Below are 21239 nucleotides of genomic sequence, written 5' to 3' on the forward strand. Positions count from 1 at the left end.
ACCTACCACATGCCAGGCACCATTCCAGATACTAGGGCAGAAAAAAACCCTGCGTTTTTATAACCACATACATAATTCCCAAATTGATAAAAGTATTACTCACCTTGATTAGCCAAGGGCACTCAGAATCAAATTTACAAAGTTCATAGGCAATCCCAACATCAGCTTTCTCACCCCCACCTCCATAAAAAGACCAAATCCAAATAGCACACTCTCTGGGTCTGGGTCTGCCTGGTATGCGATGCGTGGAGATGTCACCGGTGCTGCTGCTGAACACATGCTGTGTGCTGGGCCTTCTAGTGTCCTCTTTGGGATGAGTCTCCTTTTAGAAACTGCTGTTTATAAATTAGACTCTGGAGACACTGTGTCCACCAAGGGCAGTGATACTTATGTGCGTTCACTAGTAGCCATCATCTATAAACCATGTTAACATTCATCTCCACCAGGAAGATGGTCAGTCATTAAATGTATATTAGACTTACTGTGTGCCAGTTGAAGCTGCAAGCACTGTGGACCCAGCAGTGAACAAGGCAGATGGGATTCCTGCCCTCAAGGTGTGTATACCTTATGTGGGAAGCCGGACAATAAACAGTAGAAAATAAGTGAATAAGGTAATTGCAGATTTGGAAAATGCTTCAAAGAAGATCAAATACAGGGTGTGGTAGAGCACAATTGGAGCAGCTGCAATATGGTGGTTGAGATCTGGAAAGCAAGGATCCAGCCACGGGGAGATCTGGGCCAGGGAGCATCCTCAGCTGAAGGAAGCATTGGGAAATGAGCTTGCCATGTGGAGGGGCAGCCTGTGGCAGGCAAAGGGGACGAGGCTGGAGAGGGAGGCTGGATCCACAGGCCCTGCCAGCCATGCTGCGTCCTTTCACTTCATTCTCCTTGTCACAGAAACCCTGGGGAAGGTTGTTTTACCAAGATTGCTCTGGGTATGGGTGGGCAAAAGTGGAAGCCAGGTGATCAGTCAGGAGCCTCGCCATGGTTCAGGTGAGAGATGGTGGTGGCATGGCCTGGACTCTGCAGTAGAGGTGCTGGCCCCTGTCATGTTAGGGAGGCAGAGCTGACAGGAGGGACTGATGGACTCAGTGTGAGCAATGGGAACCCAACCCCTAGGCCTGGACAACCACAGGAGACAACCAAAGGGTCCTGCATCCCAGCCCCTGACATGCGGGCCACCTCTCTCCCTCTCCATGCCTATGACAGTGGCAGTGGCTGCAGCTGCCGGGCCTTCTATAGAGAAATGTCCGGCTACAGTGAGGCAGGGATGGGGGCTGCTGCCTGCTGCCTGCATCTTGCTCATTCTGCTGCCTCTTGGGCCAACCCGGAATCCACTCACACACTCCCTGCAGCTGCCGGGGCCTTGGCTGCCAGCTCCCAGCCCTCTGGGTATTCTTCCAGTTGTGCTATCACTTCCTCCCAGGCTAAAGGTCAGGGGAAATCCTGATGGAATGACATCGCTCACCAGCAGAGGAATGTGCCATCTGTGGAGTGAAGGCAAGCGGGAGCCGAGGCCCTGGATCTAGCTGAGCCTTCACTCAGCTGTACAACTGTGCATGAGAACTTGGGCGTTAGCAGCTTTCATCTGTCAAATGGGCTGTTGCAAGGACCAAATGAGGTAATGCATTTATTTAGGCATCCGTTCACTCAACAAATATTTATCCAACACCTGCTAAAGTCCAGATGCTGTTTCTGCTGCTCAGGATACGGCACTGAGGAAACTCTACCCTGATCTCACCGCAATCATACGGGTATTCTGATAGAGAGTAGGGAAGAAAATGGTAAACAAATAGGCAACTAAATATTTAAGTTGGTTTTTGATACACACTAAGAAGAAAATAAATGAGGGTGAGGGGAACATAGAATGCTAAGGGGAAAGTCTGCAGATATCTGGGGAAGAACATTCTAAACTGAGGGGACAGCAGGTGCAAAGGCCCTGGGGTGGGAGTGTGCTTGGCAGTAGGAGGCAGAATGACTAGAATGGAATGAGCGAGGGTGAGCGTGGCAGGGGACAAGGTTGGCAGGCAGTAGGAGGTCTAGAGGGTTGGCTCATATGGGGCCTTGCAGGCCATTTCCAGGATTTGTGCTTTTATCATGAGTGCACTAGCTAGGAGCCAGAGGACATGAAAGGGCTTTGTAACTTCACTGGCATTGTACATGATAGGGGTCATTAGTAGTGGACAGGAGGGGGACACAGGAGCTGGAATTTGAAATGAGACTCCATACAGCACTAGAAGCCGAGCATGGAGGGTCAGCAAGTTTAGACCTACATGGTTCCTGCAAAAGGGATGGGGGAGAAAATAGACTGATAGTCAGCTCTGCAGCAGACAGAGGAGGAGACGAGGACAAGGACTTCAGAGTCCCTTGGCTCTCTGGTGCTTGGGGTTAGAATAGGAACAGAAGTTGTGGAGTTGGGGGAGACCAGGTGTCCCCCACTATGGTGGGGGAGCAGCATTTACTATGTGCCGATTCTGGTGCTGACCTTGTGCTAAGAACAGTGCCAACTGCTTTCCTTGCCTTGAGTTTTGAAATTCTAGCCTCACAAGGACCCAATATCAAAAGGACCACAAACATCCCCATTTTACAGACAAGGAAATAAAGCTCTGAGAGGTGAAGTGACTTGCCTGTCCTGAGGGCACAGAGATGCTTAGTGATGGGGGAAGGCTGGAGGTGGTTCCTTAGACCCAAGGAGGAGAACAAGAAGTGAGGTGCCCAGTAGGGGCTGGTTACTCCTAAGGGACACAGGACATTGTCCAGGAGGTCTGTGAGAGGACACCTGAAGTCAGTGAGGAGGTTGGGGTCATGGCAGTTAAGAACACAAATGCCCCTTTTGTCCTTAGCAAGAGATGGAAGTTTCCATCTTTATTCTCAGAAGAGCCTCAAATTTCATGCTTCCAGTGCTGTTGAAACTGGATCTACCTGAAATTAATGTGGTTTGGCCACTCCCCTGATGAAAACCGTTCCATGATTCCCCACTGCCCTTGGGATGAGTTCCAACTCATGTGACTGATGAGGCCCTTAGTGACATGGTCCTTCCAGCCTCCTCCACCTGGTGCCTTGGCCTCATCTCCTGCTACTTCCCCCACTCCCACTATGCTCAGCCACTGTAAGCTACTTACAGTGCCTTGGATCTCTGGTCTCCTCTTACTGATGCACCTCCCCCAGCCATGCCCGCCTCTTCACCTGGCCAAATCCTACTGGTCCTTCAAGTCCCCATTTAGACAGCACCACCTCTGGGAGGCCGCCCCATTGCTCCTCTTGGGTTAGAAGCTGCTGTGGATAGAATTGTGTCCCCCAAAGTCCATGTATTAGAAACCCCCACTGTGACAGTGTTAAAAGGGTGGGAAATCCTACTATGGTCATTGAAAGGTGGGACCTTGAAGAGGTGATTAGGTTGTGAGGACTATGCCCGAGTAAATGGATTTATCCATTGATGGTTTAATGGTGATCATGGGTGTGGTTCTGAGGCTTTAAAAGGAGAGTCACTGAGACTAGCTCGCTCTCTGCTTTTGCCATCCACCGTGTACCACTCTGCTTTGCTGTGAAGAGTCACTACCCACCAAAAAGGCTCTCACCAGATGTGTTCCCTGGACTTTGACTTCCCAGCCTCTGAAGCTGTAAACAATAAATACTGTTTCTTTACAAATTACCCAATTCCAGGTATTCTGTTATAAGTAGCAGAAACAATCTAATACTGAAGCTGTCTTCTCTGTGCTTCTACATTCCTCATCACAGGGTCCCGGGATCTCCTGTTTACTCAGCTGAATCCCTGATGGTCTAGTTTTTTGGCTTTTAGCATCTTGAAGGAAGCGACTTTGTTTTATCCAACAATGAACACTCAGCACCAGGTGTGGCACATAGCAGGCACTCAATAAAATATGTGTGGATGGATGGATAGATGAATGAATGAATGAGTCAGGTATAGAGTGTTTAAAAAGAGACCTCAGTCATTTCCAACTCAGCTTAACTGTTGGAAAAATTTGTCTTAATCAGCTTTTATGAAGAGAGGGAGACAGCTATTCTCGGAACAATGGCTCTCAACCTCGGCTGCAATTTTGAATCATCTGGGAAACCTTTAAAAAATACTGATGTCTAAGTCCCGCTTCCAGAGGTTCTTATTTAATTGGTCTCGGGCATGGCCTGGGATGGGGATTTTGAAAAGCTCCTCAGGTGAGTCTAAGATGCAGCCAAGATTGAAATTTGCTATCCAGAGAACCCTGTAAGAGGAAGCCTCATCTCATGCTATTTTCTTAACAACCAACTTCTCTTCTCCCAAGCTCACCAGCAGTGGAAGACATGGAGTTGGAGACAGACACTTCAAATTCTAAAGTCATTTCTCACATTTAAATTGATGGAAAGTGTTCCTCTGTTTCAGTAAAAGCTAGCAAATGAGTAAGACAGGTGTGTTTCTGGCTGTAACTGCAGCCATAGGCACCATAGAACAAGGAAGAGAAAAACATAGCCCTGATGCCGACAAAGGTTGGGGGCAGGGTTGGGGGGGGGACATATTTTTCCCTGGGTGTGATTGGTGTGATTGCAAGACAAAGATGTTTGGAAAAAATATACACATATATATCCCCATATTTGATCTTTGCTTAATTATCTCTTCAGTGAAAGGATATGCAAAGACCTTGTAGATTTCATTAGTCACAGGGTTTATTCAAACATCTCCTTTGCATAAGAAACCCTGGCTTACAGCTGGTCTCTGGGAAAGAATGTCCTCCAGGCCTTGAAAAGAGAGCTCAGGCCTGTTCAAGCTCTCACTGAAACACAGCGGAGGTCAGCGGCCCCTGATGCATGGGCCCCGGCTGAAATGTTTCCATCCAGCATTTGCAATTCAATCCCACAGTTTCCTTTATGGAACAATTCAGTAAATTCAGAGTTGTTCTTTTTTCTAATTCACCATATAATTCACCTCCCAAGTTCAATTAAGAAGCAATCTGTTAGCAACTTTGGGAGCAAGCTGCTTTTCTTTGGGAAGGCCTGATTTTCTTCCGCTCCCAACAAAAAGTGCCTTAATAATGTGCATCATATGAGACATTGATGTACACACAACGCCCCTCAACCATAATTAACGAAATATTAACTATATACATTCAAAGACACCTAGACAGAAAGAGATGGGCTTTTCCAAAGCCCCAAGAGGTCAGAGCGTTGCGCTATACATCAATATTGCCCATGTGAACATTAGTGACTACGAATGAATATTCATTACTATGATAGTTCATAAACAAAACTTTATATTATCTCCTCTGTCCTTCATTCTTAAAGCCTAACATTACTCGGTCTTTCATTTTCTGAAACACAAGAATAGCTACCATTTAAAACTGCTGGTTATTTGAAGGTGCTTCACATATATCATCTGTTTAATCCTCAAGTCAAGTCAACCCCTTGAGGTAGGCATTATTCCCATTTTACATGCAAGGTAACTGAGGCTCAGAGCAGTTAAGACATCACTGAGGACACACAGCCATTGGGTGGGAAAGTTGAGAGTCTCTCCACATTAGTTTGATGTCAAAGCCCTTCACATACATTACATGCTGAGGCCACCCTACCAGGGCAACCTTAGCTCTTGCACTTACTGACTGTTTAGTACCTATATTTACAGCCTTGACCCATCAGAGGTAAATCTAGCATAAAACTGCTTGGCTTTACTCTAAGAAAAAAAAAAAAATCTCCAGCATAAGATCTTGAAAATCACTTTATTACTAGTCTACTCATTTCTATAAATCCTGGCCAAGCGCCTGCTTTGGGTGGCGCTATGCTGGATTTCTGTGGGTAGTGCCTGCCTTCATGGTGCCTGTGTGCTGATGGTGGGGATGAGAATTAACAATAAACAATGAGATCATTTTGTGGAGGGATTAAGCACGTTGAAGAAATTAAAACAGAGTTTTATGAAAGAGCAATGGAAGATGGGAGCCCAAGTTCTTTCTGAGTTGGTGACCTTTGAGCTGAAACCTAAATGATAAGAGGGGGACATCCATCTGGGGAGAGTATTCTAGCAACAAACAAACAAAACTGCAAGTAAGAAAGTCCTGAGGAAGGAAAATGAGTCTGCTGGGGCTGAGCACAGGCGTGGTAGGCGCCAACACCTGAGAGGGATACAGGCCAGCTGGAGCGTGGCTTTGGGTCTAATCCTCACAACCATGTCTTAAGCATTCTTAATTTGCTGGGCCCTTTGGTCACATGTGATATGCACAGCAATCCTGTGAATAAGTAATACTATTCCTCCTTTACAGAAAATAGGTTCACGCATAAATTGTCCAAGGTCATCCAGCTAGTCAGGATTGAATTTGCAATCCAAAGTAGACTCACCCGACTCCAGAATCCATGCTCATAACCCCTACGCCCTACCCCAGACCTGTACAGGTGTGGCCTTAGCAAGCATCTCAGGAAGGCCAATGAATGTTCTGCACACCTCTGTGGGAAAACTACCTGCAAGACACACATGCTCAGCTGAGGTTTTAATTATTCATTAGAAAAAAAGAATAATAAAAGTCAAATCCCCTTTAAAAGATTGATTTAGAAACAAACAAGGCAATCACTACAGTAATCAAGTGTAATCTTAAGCAATTCCATGCCAAGTAACTTTTATATCCGTGGCAAATTTCAAACGCTACAGAAGGAAAAGAGAAAATGAGTTAAAAGATCATTGCCAGATTGTGTCAATAAAATGATATAATATTGGCAAGTGTATAATAAAATGTGAATTCTTATATACTGTTGGTGCAGGACTATAAACTGATAATACTTCACAAGGTAATTTTTCAAGATAAATCAAAATCTTTTAAAACAGGCAATAATATGACTTCCAGATATCTGTACTTAGGAATTAATTAGCAACGAGACAAAGGATGTTCATCTCAAAATTTTTAATAAGAAAAAAAGACTGTAACAGCCATACCTCCAATTGGCAGTGGTAAAAATAAATTATGACATAATGGAATACTGTGTAACCTTTTAAACTGTCTTGGAAGAAAGTTTACTAAATGGGAAAATGTTCACATCATAAGTCAAAAACAGGTTAGGAAACAGTGCTCAGTATGATTCCAATAGAATCCAGTACGAGCCCATCTTTTCTTAAAAAGCACATACAAAAACCACGGGAAATAATACCTGACAGAAATATCAACGATGTCCATTGTGATTATCTCTGGTTGGTGATTTTGGAGTGAATTTTATTTTTTTACATACTTTTTGTAATTTCCAAATTTTGTTCAACACATTACTTTTATAATCAGGAAATGAAAGTTTTTTCAAAAATAAGTAAGAGCTAGATTACAGCATACACTTTGTGAGCACATGTGCCCATGCTTTGTGTTGCACGCATGCACACATATACACACACAGTTGCCAGGGAAACTTTTTCCCAATGGGAAAGAAACATAGCTGTGTTTATGCAGATGGAAAAGTTGTAGTCCAATCTTTTTTCCTGCTTTTCTGCTCTGACTACAGAAAGAAAAAATGAGTCCACATCTTGGCAAGATGGAAGAGAGGAGAGTTCATGGGTGAGAATGGCAGTGCCTTTTCTTAGAAGCGTTGGGTGGGCTCTTTGGAGATCCACTGGCTCCTGCCTGGGTCCTAGCACTGGCTGATGAAGCCTCAGAATTTGCTCCTGCCCCCAGGCAGAGGCTCATAGGTGGCTTCTAAATCATGCAATTTGAGCTCTCCTCCTCCTCCCAGAGCCGCCAGCTCCATTTTGCTGTGTTGGACCCTCCACTCACCCTGCATGCCTGTATCTGCATTTCTTTTGTTCCCTGATTGTTGGATGAATTACCACCAGACCTTCTCCCTAGGCATGCTCTTGGAGTGCCTGTTGCTCATCTGGTTTCAAACCTCTGGTCCTCTCCTGACCCCTGGACTCCAGGTATCCTTGTCAACCTGGTCCATATCTTTCATACCCAGCCTGGTCTTGGCTACCTGGCTGCGTCCATTACTTATTGCTGTAAAACAAACTACCCCTCCTCAAAGGGTTGTTTTGAAGATTAATAGAGCAATAACACATACAAGGTATAGAACAATGCCTGGCCCATAATCAGCACTCAGTGAATTAGCTATTATTACTATTATTATTACTGTTGACTTTAAACCTGTTCTGAACTCTGAAGGAGTAGAATGGGATGAAACAATAAGCCACAAAGATAAGAAATTTTATACCTAAATCATCATAAGTCAAGGAAAAAGTTCAAGTTCTCTTTAAAGCAGATTAATAAAAACAACAAATGTAGGCTGAGAATCCATTGATAGCCATTGACAGTCAGTGAAAGGAAGGCATCCCACTTGAACTAAGCATGAAATTTCTTTAAACCTTATGGTGATTGCCCATAACAATTTGAAATATCAAATAACAGTCAAAAAATAATCAAAGATTTGCTTTAAGAAAAGACTCGAGTAACTAGGTTATGTGCAGTCATCCTATTACCCCTGGGAGAGTGGAGCTGATTGTCCAAGATTACTTGATACTGGCTCCCAAATTGCAAGCTAGACCTTCACTGGAAGAACTCGTAATGTTTTTGGATACCTTGTATGTGCCGAGGACTGTGCTTTCTGCTTTACGTGAATTTTCTCATTTAGTTCTTAGCATAGTCCTATGAGGTAGACACTATTACTAGCTTTAGTTACAAAAAGGAGAACTGAGGCTTACAAAACTTTACGTAACTTACCCACAGTCACACAGCTAGTAAGAGGCAAAACCAGATGCAATCCCAGGCCCATCTGACATCACCGATGGCCTTTATAACACAGGGCTAGAGACTCCAGCCTTAACAATTGACTGTTAATGTCCCAATAAAAAGTTCGGGAAAATCCCAGCTCCTTGCTCCCCTGTCAGCTAGAAGATAAAAGGTCACATTCACAGGGAGAATCTCTGAGTGCACATCTCAGGGATGGTTCTGAAGGCTTGGGAACCATGTATGTGTTCTCAGGTGTGGAGTTCCCAGGAGAGAGGGGTAGGGCCTCTGAGGAAGAGGAGGAGGAGGAGAGAGGGGAGGGCAGGGAGAAGACAAATGACGAATGGGAGCCTGAGGCTACAGGGAAGCTGTCCCTGGCAAGCCACCCTCTGCCTCTCCAGGGGACCCCCACCCCACCAGGGAACTACCCTGGACATAGTCACCAACAGGTCAGATCACTGACACAGTCACTGAGTGTCACACAGTTGCTGACAATTAGACCAGGAATCAGGCCAGATATCCTTGAAGACTGAGCAGGTCCCCTGCAGACATAAGGAAGGGCCCTTCACTTCCAGCTGAACTCAAAACCATTCATTCTCTCAGAACCATCCAAGGGACCCACCTCAGGCCAGGGCTTACTGCCTTGAATCACGTCAGTTCCACAATGTGTTGGGCCGTGTGGGAGACACAGCTGTGAACCAGGCACAGCTCCACCCGCAGGAGCCATGAGGCAGAAAGAACAGTGAAAGCAACCTGGGAAAGGAAATCTCGCTCCCAACCTGCAAGTCCAGGAGGGCTTCCTGCAGGTGGCAGTGAAGGACAAGAGGATTTTCTGGGAGGGCCCCAGGCAGGACCAAACATAGAAGAGAAACAACTCATCCAGTTTGGTAGCACAGCTATTTAGACCTGAGTGATCTTTGGCAAGATACTTACTTTCTCTGAGCCTCAGTTTCCTCATCCATAAAAATGAGTATACTAGGATCTAACTTTTCTGGTGAGTAGCATCTGATGCAATGTTTGACACATTGTAGGGGCCCTTAGCCTTACTGATGATTATTCTCCAGGTCACCTTAGGAGGCCTTGACCCCTTGTATCTTGATGACCACACTGTAGCATAAGCTCTGGCCAGAACCATGGTTGGACCAGCCCTCCCTGTCTCTTCCAAGTGGAGCTCTCCCCAGACCCCAAAAGCCAGAGCTGGCCTGACAAAATGACAGCTTGTCTCTGTCCTACCCCATGGCCAAAACTATAGCAGGGCATGAGAACACAGGCTAGATTCATTTAGAAGGAGGAAAGACAAAGAGGAAGGGGAAGGCAGACCAGAAAAAGGTAGCCACTCTTTCTTTCATAGAAATGACAGTCATCAGATCAGCCAGTGAGGTTTGGTTCTTTTGGGTTCTGTGAAACTTTAGAGGAGAACCGCTGGTCCTCAGAAGTCTTCAGGGGATTCTTGAGGGACCTGTCCTTCACATGGACTTCCAGAAGCTTCTGAGGGGGATGCTTTCTAAAGCAGGAAGTGGCTGGGGGTGGCAGTGGTGGGGTACTGTGGGGGCAGGGCAGAGAAATTAGACCCCCCCAGTCTTCAAGGCTGATGGTAAAGCAGGAAGGGAGCAGCAGAGATCTGGGAGCACATGGGAAACCAACTAAATTCTTCCTTGAGACACTGAAGAACAAAAATTGGACCCAAAGCTGAAAGCATGAGAGGAAGAATCTAGGAGACTCTTTCTCAGCCCCGATTTATTTCCTCCAGGGCTCACTGAGCCCTATCAGCAGTGATCTCATTTATGTCTTATGTGTTTATTGTTTGCCTCCCCCACACCCTCCAAAATGCAAGCTCCATCTTCTTCATGGATGTGTCCCCAGCCCTGGGACAGATGTGTTCCCAGCGCCCAGCCTATGAGAGGCGTGTGCACATGGGCTGCTGGTGGGAGGGAGGACAGGGAAGGAGGAGAACGGAGGATGTAAGACCAGCGAGACGTGGATGCTGGTCTCCAGGCAAGAAGTGATGGCATTCGGAATGTGGCGGGACCGTAGGGAGAGTGCAGGAGAGCTACTTAGGTGATGGGACGAACACGACTCATTACCCAGCTAGATGACGGGGGGATAGAGGGAGAGCCTTGCTCAGCTGGCAGAACTTGACAAAGGCTCCCTCTTGCCTGTTCTTCATACTGAAATTTGCCATTGAAAGAAAAATTTAGGAGGGCCCACTCAGAGTAGTCAATATAAGAGACTTGGAATAACTTTAACAGAAAATGTGTATCACTGCAAGAGGAGAATTACACATTTTTATTGCAATGTATAAAAATAGAAATAAGAAGAGACATTCCGTATTCTTCAGTGGAAAGGGTAAATGCGATAAGTGTGTCAGTTTCCCCAAACGAAGTTATGGGTTTAATGCAATCATGACCCAAATTCCAAGAGGATTTTGTTAGAATCCTCTTCCCATTTTGTAGAAAGCAATCCTCAAATTCATCCACGAGAATAAATGAGCAAGACTATTCAAGAAATTTCTAAAAATGAAAAGGACAGGCAATGAGGAAGGATGTACCCACCAAACATTAAAACATAAAAACACTAACATGAAAAGACACATAGAGAAATGGACATTAATGCTAACACTACATGTAAAAACATGAACTACGTGATAAAGGAGACATCACTAGACATGGGGAAAGAATTTGAAAGAGAGGGTGTTGAGCTTATTATTCACAAGTCAGGGTGAGGGGTATCAATCCTACCCCTAAATAAAGCCCAATGGGTCGAAAGAAAGACATTTTAAGAATAAACAAACCATAGAAAAACTCTACAAAAAAATAGAAATTATTTTCCAAAGGGATAGTAGAAATAATTCTGTAAGTTTAAGTTTAAGAAAAAGACAATCTGGTTTGACATATTTAACTTCAAAACCTTTAATACATTTGTGTATCAGAAAGACTAATCCCTCAAAATGAAAACAAATCACCCATACAAGGGAAAATATCTGCATTGAAGATAACAAATAGTTACTATCCACATTATATAACTAGCTCACACAAACTGCTGAGAAAAATTTTGTATTCAATAGACACATGGATAAATGAAATTGGCAAACAAGTCACAGAAGAAAAATCTAGTTCAGTAGATGCTCCACACAGAATGTTTGTGTCCCCTCAAAATTCATAGGTTAAAATCCTAACCTCCCCCCACTGTGATGGTTTTTGGAGGTGGCGCATTTGGGAGCTGATGAGGTCATGGGGACAGACCCCTCATGAATGAGTTAGTGCCCTTGTAAAAGAGACTCCAGAGAGCTCCCTCACCCCTTCCACCATGTGAGGACACTGTGAGAAGGTGCCACTTATGAACCAGGAATCAGGCCCTCACCAGATACTGGCTCTGCTGACACCTTGATCCTGGACTTCCCACCCTCCAGAACTGTGAGAAATAAAAGTCTGATGTTTATAGGCCACCTAGTCTATGCCATTCTGCTATAGCAGCCCAAAAGAACTAAGAGAGTAGATAACCACACAGAAGAAGTTTAGCCTTGAGAAATGAAATAAAAGCAAAAACAAGGTACCACTTTCCAGCAAAATAAAAAGTTTAATGGTATTGCTTAATCACAATGAGTCTGGTGAAAGTGGAATTTTCATTTTGTGAGAGTTCATTTATTTAGCAAATTTGTTGAGCATCTAAAATATGTCCATTACAGAACTATGCACAGGGAATGCAAGATAAATGATAATTCAGACACCTCAGGAAAAGCTCATGGTCCAATGTGGAGAGAGAGGAAGGAATGTGGGCATCTGGAGTATTTCCAGAAAGGGTTGGTTGAGCTGGAGGGAAAGCGGGGAGCGGAGGGGCAGAGACCTTCCATGCACTGAGGGAAGACGGCAGCTTATGGAGGAGATGTGCAAGCCCCCAGCCCAAACCCTACCTGAGTGTGCTCCCAACACGCCTTTCCAACTGCTCTCCCCCACTCTCACACCTCATCCTCTCACCCACCTGCCAACTACCCTGAACTATGCACTTCCTGGGCTGCCCAGTTCTCACTGCCAAGTTCCCACCTTTGTGCCTTTGTCCAGGCTCTGCCTTCCACCTGCAGTGCCCTCCCCACCACAACCATAATCAGAATCCTTCAAGACCCACCTTACCCTCTTTCATGAAGCTGTTTACATCTCTTCCATGGCCCTATACTCATCCATTCATTCATTCATCCCCCTATTCAACAAGCTTCTATAGAGCACCTCTCTGTGCCAGATATTGTACCAGGTGCCCAGGGATAAAAACAGATCAGACACAGTCCCTGCCTCCAAGGAGCTCCCAGCCCTGATCACATCATGCCTAACATTCAGCGATTAAGACTTTCGCACTGCCCAATAAAAAGTGCTTCAAGAGTACCACACATTTGTCCTCATAAAAATCTTAGAAAGATTTTATCACATGGCCTTTGCATAGATGACCAAATGACCAATAAACATTTATAGATGTCTCAAAGGGTCAGACTCACTGTTAGTCACAGAAAATGTACTGAGGAGCTCAGGAAATCAAAGAAAGAAAAGATCAAAGAAGAGACCAACCCAATGCCACTCTCAGGGAACTGGACGGGAGAGAAAAAAAGAGTAGAAGGAATTCCACTGCCCGTCCTTGAGCTTCTCAGGACAGAAGTCAGCTCACTTCAAGGAGAACTGCAGAGCAGTAGACTCACTTTTAAAAGACAATGTCAGTAAACTGAGGTTAGGCAACCAGTACCTTTTTGGGTGATGGCATATGTCAATAAATTCAATGCCCCTTTTTTCAGAAAAGTTGATACCAATGAACGGTCCCATCCCACTAAACCCTCCCAGGCAAAACACTAAGGATGTCCTTTGTGTGTCTTTTCTGTGCTTTCCCCCCAGCATCATCCAGAGCCCGGGAAATGGCATGCTGTATTACAAGCAGGTGCCAGAGACTGAAAGTTCAATAAAAAGAAGAAAAGAGACTCCAGAAGAAGGACCTGCTTCCAGGCTAACAGTTGAAGCTCTAGGACCTCCTTTCTTAATGAAGAAGGAAGAAGTGGCCTTGATCAGTATCATGGGACCTGAATTAGGGCCCGAGGTGGTGCACCTACCCATTGGCCCAGTATGCAAACTCAAATGCCTAGAGTTGGGGGCCAGGCAGGTAACACATCAGAGTGAAGGAGTTGGGTGTGAAAGATAAATAGGGAGTGGTCGGGACTGTGGCAAACCTCAGAGCACCTGCCCCTGCAGAGTTCAGCCCATTGTTATGCAACTCCACTGATTGTTGCCATGTGAGATTGTTGGACCAGTGTGGCCAGTTCTTCCAACTTTTCAAGAGAAGCCAGAGTTCTGGATTCTTATGAGAAATCTGATTTTTAAATGTTGGCAGTAAATTTTAAAAAATGTAAGTACTACAAAACAAACAAGACACATCTGCAGGCCAGATCTGGCTGGTGGGCTGACTGCTTCGGACCTCTGGGCTGGAAGGTGGATAGGAAGGTCATTCCTATAGGTAATGCCAATGTCAGAGAAGAGAGGGATCCCTTGGGAAATGGCAGCCAAGGTCCAAGGACGAAAGAGGTGATGGAGAATCTGGGAAGCAGAAAGCAAGGAGCAGCAGGAGCTGGAGGGGAGCTGAACAAACTTTGCAGGCTCAGCACCAAGGCCAGCTGAGGCTTTTCCCTCAATGCTTGTGGGCAAACAAAGCTCATTAAAGGGGACCAAAGAGAAATAAGATGACCAGAACACAGAATGAGATTCCACTGGCAATTCCACCACCATCATCACCTTCTCTCTCTGGATTGCCTTGGAAACGACAGAAATAATGACCTGTGGACCTCTGTGTAAACAGCTCCAGAAGAAATGTGTCTTTGTCTGGGCCATCCTGCACTCCAGCCACAGGCTAGCAGGATGGGGAGCCTCATCCCAAATTCACACCAGCAAGGCCACCTGCCACCCCTCAAGCTGTGCCTCCAGCCCTCACGGTTCAGCCTACTTGTCACCAGGACTCAGTTTCCCATCCCTCATGTGGCTCTGCTGTGGGAGAAAGTCTGGACTTTCTTAACCTTTCTAAGAAGGGACAAAAGGAGGCCACCATCCAGCAACCGCCCCCTGCCCCCCATGGGCTCCCAGGGGTGTTAACAGAATAACTTCGGGAGCCCACTGGAGGGTGTGTAGCTGGATGGTCTTGGGTTAGATGAGGTTTAGGAAAACTGTTCTGAAGTCCTATGAGGCATCACATGAGCGAGAATCAAAGACATGATGGTTATCTAATCAGCAATGTATGCAGCAGACACCACAGGTGCAAAGAACTTAGGAAAGAACCAAAAGACTCATTCCTGACCTTCAGGAGGCTTAGAGTCCAATCCTTCATTTTAGAGATAAGGAAACTGAGTCCCCAAAGGTAAAGTGACGTCCCCTAGGTCTGTCATGCAGTAGGTAACTCTAAGGCTTGTAGCACTGGTTTTGTTCCAAACCAATTTAGTTCATTATCATGCCTAGTAAGAAAATGCTAGAGTAGTAAATGCACGTGCAACTAAGGTCAGTTTCCTGCTGTAACAAAGTGCACCCATCTAAAAAGAGGCTAAGAGATACAAGAGCAGAGGCACTTCGCTTTAAGAAGACTAAAAATCCTAAGTCAAAAAATTTTAGGGGACAATTACTTATAGGATCCTTCATTTTGTCAGAAAGGATTTACCACAGCATTCTTTTAAGTCAGGGTGAGAAACACTTTTTATATCTAGGCCACAGACACTGAACAAATTTACTGGGGACTATGTAAATAAAAAGCCTTTAATAGAGTTCATTTCACTTCGTTCTGCTTTAGATATATACTATTATTTAAATTAAGAACAGGAAACATAGAATTCCATTCAATAAATGCAAACAAAAACATACACAGTTGGAGAAGAGTGAAAGTAGAATCACATTAAGAAAAACCAAAAGAACGAAGCTCGAGAACACAAGGCACGGTCTGTCCGCTGGTCCAAGCTGAGAGGCGAAGGCTGGACCCTCTTCCACACAAGCCGTCTCCAGCTCTCGCGAGGCTGCTTTCCTAAATTCCACATTCTGAAAAGGCTGATGGGAACTCATAACGTACTTTCCCATGAACACGACATTATAAATGGCAAAGTAGGGGTGGGATTACCAGCCCTGGCCTTCAAAGCCAGGTTAACCCAAGAGGAAGCGGGGCCACCCCAGGGGCTCCGTTCACTCACCCAGCACCTCCTCAAACCAGAGGCTGCTCCGTCTTTCACTCTTCTCTTGAGCCACAGATGTGGACCCAACCCCCTGTTCCATGTCACTGTTGTCGCTTCTGCTTGGCTCACTTTTTAACTCTCCCCCTTGGAGATCTCTTCTACTCTTAGGACTTCCATGGTCCCCTCCCCGGGCAGGTGCTAGAGGCATGCAGTGAGGGATGCTTCAGTTGAGGGGTCATGAGGTGGACTCAGACATGGTGGCCATTTGCAAGAAGAAGAGACAAAAGCAAAGATGAGAGATGCTTTCTGGCCCCCGAGAGGAGAAATCAGCCTTTTTCCTTTCTTTCCAACTCTTAGCCTCGTCCCCAAGAGGCCCGTTCTACTCTTTTACTTGAGCTATCTTGAGGGGATTCTCTTATCTCTCAACTAAAAGGACCTCCGCTAGAATGTCAGGTACTAAACTCTTATTTGTCTCAGGTTCTCAAACTAATCTCCCCATTTTGATTCAGGCTCACAGATAAGTGGCCCCTGAGGATGTCAGCTCCCTGGACAGACACTCCAGAGTCGTCACCGCCCCCGCCCTGCCTGGCTCTGCGCCCCACTGTGCCTCCAGGTGGACTCCCAGCCCAGCTTCTCCAAATCCTGACAAATGGGGTCATAACAAGAATCACTGAAAGGTGAATCTACTTTTCCCAACACTTCCAGTTCTCAGTGAACTCTGGCTTCATTCCAAGGTGTAAGTCAGCCCTGAATGAGGCCCGAGAGAGCGAGATGACAGCATCCTTGTGCTGCATTCTTTCCTCCTTCCCAAAGAGCAGATGTGCATTTTATCAGATGCTCTTTATCATTTCAAGTCATCTTACTAAATTAAAAACTTTATGGGCGTGACAATGGCTAGGCCTTGTCCGGGTCCTGTGCTGAAGCCCCTCTGCGGGCTGAGCCCAGGCCCCAGCGCTTGGCCAGCCCTGCTGCCAGTCAGAGGGGTTTCAGGAGTTCACACTCAACACCCGAGGGTCTCAGCAGCACCTCACTCTTGTCTCTGGTCTGGCTCTGATCTGGGCCCTAGTTTTGATTTGCAGACTTCTGCTTTACTTCTGACTCTTGTCCCCAGCTTATTCTCTCAGACCGACTCTCTGCCCTGGAGTCCCTAACCCCCACTTCCCATAAGGATGAGGGCTCCTTGACTTATTCTTCTGAGCTTCCAGCATGGAATTAGCATCCTGCTAAAAGCCTCTCTGGTGCTGTTTTCCAGGGTCTCTGGCCCACACACTCCGGCCTCCCTGTGCCCTTTAGCTGGACCCCCAACACCAAGCCCTGCCTGGATGACAGCTGTCACCTGGGCTTTCTCTCCAGGTGTGTATTCTGCCTGCTCTGGAGGCCGTGTCTGCCCCACACCAGCAGGGACTTTTGTCCCCAGCTCCCGCTCCTCCAGCCTGCCCCATTCCTCCAGTGTTCCCAGAGCAGGACAATAACAACTCCCACCATTAAAACTCAATCTCCTTAATGGTGGCAGAAGAATGGATACTGCTGTATCCGTGGTGCTGAGCACAGAAGAGGCTCCCAGTCAGCATTTGTTACATGAAGAAAGGGAAGAGGGAGAGAAAGGGATTCTAACCATGCAGTTGGCATCGGAGAGGCAGCAGAGCTGTGGGGTAGACCCCAGAGGAGAGGGTAGTGTAACAGGCTAGGAGAGCAGCACGTAAAGATCAGCTTCTAAACTGTGGGAGCCAAGAAGTGTCACAGGAGGGCAGGATGACAAAGAGCATCCCCTGAACACAGGTCTGGAAAGAGAAAGCCTGTAGAAGCCCCGAAGGAGTGAGCAGGAACCCCGCATGCTCTCTCAGGCTCGAAGACCCGTGGACCACATTTTCCATGTGCAGATCTGTGTAAAGGGCCCAGTAAAGAGAAGCTCTTGACCACCTGGCTGAAGGGCGCCCTTTTCAGACCCTCCTTACGAGGTGATGTGGGCTGCCCAAACCATCCCTGAACATGGGGATTTCTTTTGTCACTGTACCCACTCCCAGCTGGGGGTCCGATGCATCACGCATTCAAACAGTCCTAACCCTAACCGACTCTTGGGGACCAGGTGCGGCCACCACACCGCCCTGCGCCTCCTGGCCCCATCCACAGCTCACAAGTGTTGCTTGGCACTGCTTATGTGCCAAGCCCGATGCTGGGACCGAGGAAGGAGGACAGGACCAAACAAAGACAAGTCGCCACGGTGAGTCTGGTGGGTGGAGAAAGACAGACCCTGAAGGACAACTGAGGGGAAGGGGGTGAGGTGCAGCCCCAACACCCATGGAGCTCATCCTTGTCTCACCATCGCCCCAAGGGCAGTGACAGAGAGACTGTGTCTTCAGCAGCTCAAGGGGATGGTGTGAGTAGTGGTGCCAGCAGCTGTTTCTAGAAGCAACCGCAGGCAGAAGCTAAAAGCGGAACCTTGGGCATTGGGTAGATTAAAGTCCTAATCCTGACTCTGCCAATAATCAGTTGTGTGATCACAGACAGCTTACTTACCCCTCTAAGTACTAGGTTTCACATCTAGAGGTACTGATAGTACCTACCACACAGAGCGATTGTGTAAAGATGAAATGAGATCATGTACATACAGCACTTAACCCGTGATTAACACACAACAAACGGTAGTTATTATTCTTTTTATTGTTGCGGTTAAAGAGGAGCCAGCATCTAATCAATTTTCAGACCCCTCTCTGGCCAACTTTGTGATGACCCTAGAGTTTGGCTCAGGACGACTTGGGAAGTCTCTATGCTGGGGATTCATACAGAGATTTCCCAAATGCTGGCTGGGACCCAAATGCAAGGATCGATCAGAGCACATGGGTGCAGGCTCAGCTCCAGAGTCCCCCACGGTTTTGGCAGAATACTGCCATGAAGAATTGCAAGAGACCCAGGCACTAGAGAGCGCAGGGTCTGGGTCACAGAAGTGGGCCAGAGAGAAGAGAAGACAAGAGAGCTAGCAGAGGGACAGCCTCAGCGGACATGACTGACTTATGGCATCAGACCCCAGAGTAAGTTCTTTACCTACCACACTTATTTAATCACCCCTGCAAGGCAGGTAGGATCATCCCATCTTACAAGTAAGGACTGAGTTGCCCTAAGGCCCACAGCTAATTAATACAGAGCCAGAGACGCAAACCCAGGCCTGTGTGACTCCAACACCCACGTCTTTCCACACTGCAGCCCTCGAGTTCCCAGATGTCCCCGTGATCCCCTCCAACAGTGTGGAAGCACACAGAAAAGGGAGGCTGTGGGTCAGAATTTCATAACTTAAGATCCATGGGGTAGTTAAACCTCTCAAAATTGCAAGCAAAATTGTGCATTTGCGTGTGCGTGTGTATGTGTACCTTTTTTCTCAGAGAAGGTTCATCATGTTCATCAGATTCTCAAAAAAGTATGAACCTCAAAATGTCAAGTACAACATATTTAGGGGAAAAAGTCACTGAGACATTATTTTTTGGGACCCTCCTCGCCCAGCTCTTGGGGATACAGTGGAAAGGATGGGGATGTATGAGAGAGCTCCCTGACAGCCTCTTGTTCCTCGCCAGCTTTCCAAACCGCTGGCCCTAGCAGCAGAGGTTCCAGACTTTTCATAGGTGGCACTTGGTAATGCATGATGTGCCCATCAAGAGTTCAACCTGGCGTCCATTTATAGACTCAGGACAGGGTCTCTTCCACAGGCTATCACAGGGAGCCACTATGGACCCATCTCACCAGGACACAAGTTAGCAGCACTCCCACCCCAACAAAGAAAATTAGTGAAATTATGTAGCCATGTCTACAAAGCTTAAGGAATATCTCCATGGGGGTAGAGGTTGAAAAATCACAGCCCATCGATTGGGCAGCTTAAAACAACCTCATACACAAGTTCCCTCAAGAGCCTCAAAGCTAAAAATGTTGAGACTTCTCAGACCCTCAAACCTAGGAAAGCAGAGCCCAGAAACCCTGAATAAGACATTTGGATATCTGGTGGGTATAAATTAGCCTCTGTGCCTGAACCTAGCCCCGCGACGCCTAATAACCTTTGGTTGCCCTCTGTTCTCTAGCCTGAAACACCAGAGCTCAAATCCAGAGCTCAAACTGGCTTGAAAGAAATGAGAATGCGCTTTCATCAGCCCCTCTATTCAGATGAACACTGAGACCAGATGAGGGTAACCTGAGCCACTTAAAGTCACAGACAGAGTAGGAAAGGAACTCTAGGAGCCAAAGGTCTGCAGGTGAAGAGACCTCACAATTCACAGATGAGGCCAGAGAGCAGACGCAAGCTGTCAAAAGTTACATCTTAGACTTTCTCCTGCTAATTTATTATTTTAAGTCTGGATGCCCAAACCATTGGGGTTATGCAGACACCGTACACAGATGGCAGGAGTTTGGAGGTGAGGATTTAGAGCAAGGTCAGTTTCTTAAATAGAGACAGACATGGCCCAGTAGCTCAGAATAGACGAGGCAGGAAACATCAGCCTCCATCAGAGCCAATAAGTAATTAAAACCATTTCTCTTTGCAGAGTCCTCATTACAAAGATCTAGAATTCAGATCCACCATCTGGACGGAGACAATTGCAAGACAAGATTTCCTCTCCAGGTGCATTTGCAAAGATGGAAATGTTCACCCCTGGTTTCCTGGGCTCTATAAGGAAGAAACATACAAAAAGTCCAGAGCGTCAACCACGCAGGCTTCTCCTTCACCTCTCGTGGTTAAGAGAAGAGGCACCTAAGAGCTCAGAAATGGGCCTGTCAGGTTCTGCACTGTCACATCGTAGAGGATGCGAGAGGGTCGGCAAGTGTGTGTGTGCGTGTGTGTGTGCGTGTGTGTGTCTGTGCGCATCTCCCACTAAGTACTTCCTTCACTACACAGCTAATCCGATTAGCAGCTTTAGGAAACTCTGCAATGTTAATTCAAGGGTCCCATTCATAGCCCAGCTTGGCCCATGCCTGCGCAGAACTCCCATTCTTCTCACTGCAAATAAAATGCACACAGAAGGACCTTCTCTCCCCAAAGAATACACTCTTGCCTCCTTGCCCCCCACCCCCACACCCAAAATGCTATTGCCACGTCCTCCAGCAGCACCCAAGGCAGGGAAATGGGCCCATCTGCAAATGGGAAAAAAATAGAGCTCTCTCCATCCCAAGCACTGTCAACCAGGGTGGTCTCCCACAGCTGGCAGCTGTGCTGACTAAAGAGGCATCATGAACGTGCATCGGCTGCTGGGCTTCGAAGGAGTCATTGCCTTTCTCTGGGCCTTCATTTTCTTGTCTGTAGAATGGGGACTTTGAGCAGAGAGAGTAGCTGGAACAGAAGGCTGGAAGGAAGAAGACTCGGGGGGTGGGGGATACAGACACAATGTCATTGCGTTTGGCTAGAGGACCAGGAGAGGAAG

The 21239-nt window shown here is 46.6% G+C and overlaps 1 protein-coding gene across 2 annotated transcripts in view; it reads right to left on the reverse strand.

Annotated features, from left to right (window-relative positions):
• The window catches only part of TLL2 (tolloid like 2), a 120457-nt gene that overhangs the window by 66587 nt on the left and 32631 nt on the right, over nucleotides 1-21239 (reverse strand). The window lies entirely within an intron of this gene.

The sequence above is a fragment of the Cynocephalus volans genome, chromosome 7 (assembly GCF_027409185.1).
Source record: "Cynocephalus volans isolate mCynVol1 chromosome 7, mCynVol1.pri, whole genome shotgun sequence".
Lineage (NCBI taxonomy): Eukaryota > Metazoa > Chordata > Mammalia > Dermoptera > Cynocephalidae > Cynocephalus > Cynocephalus volans.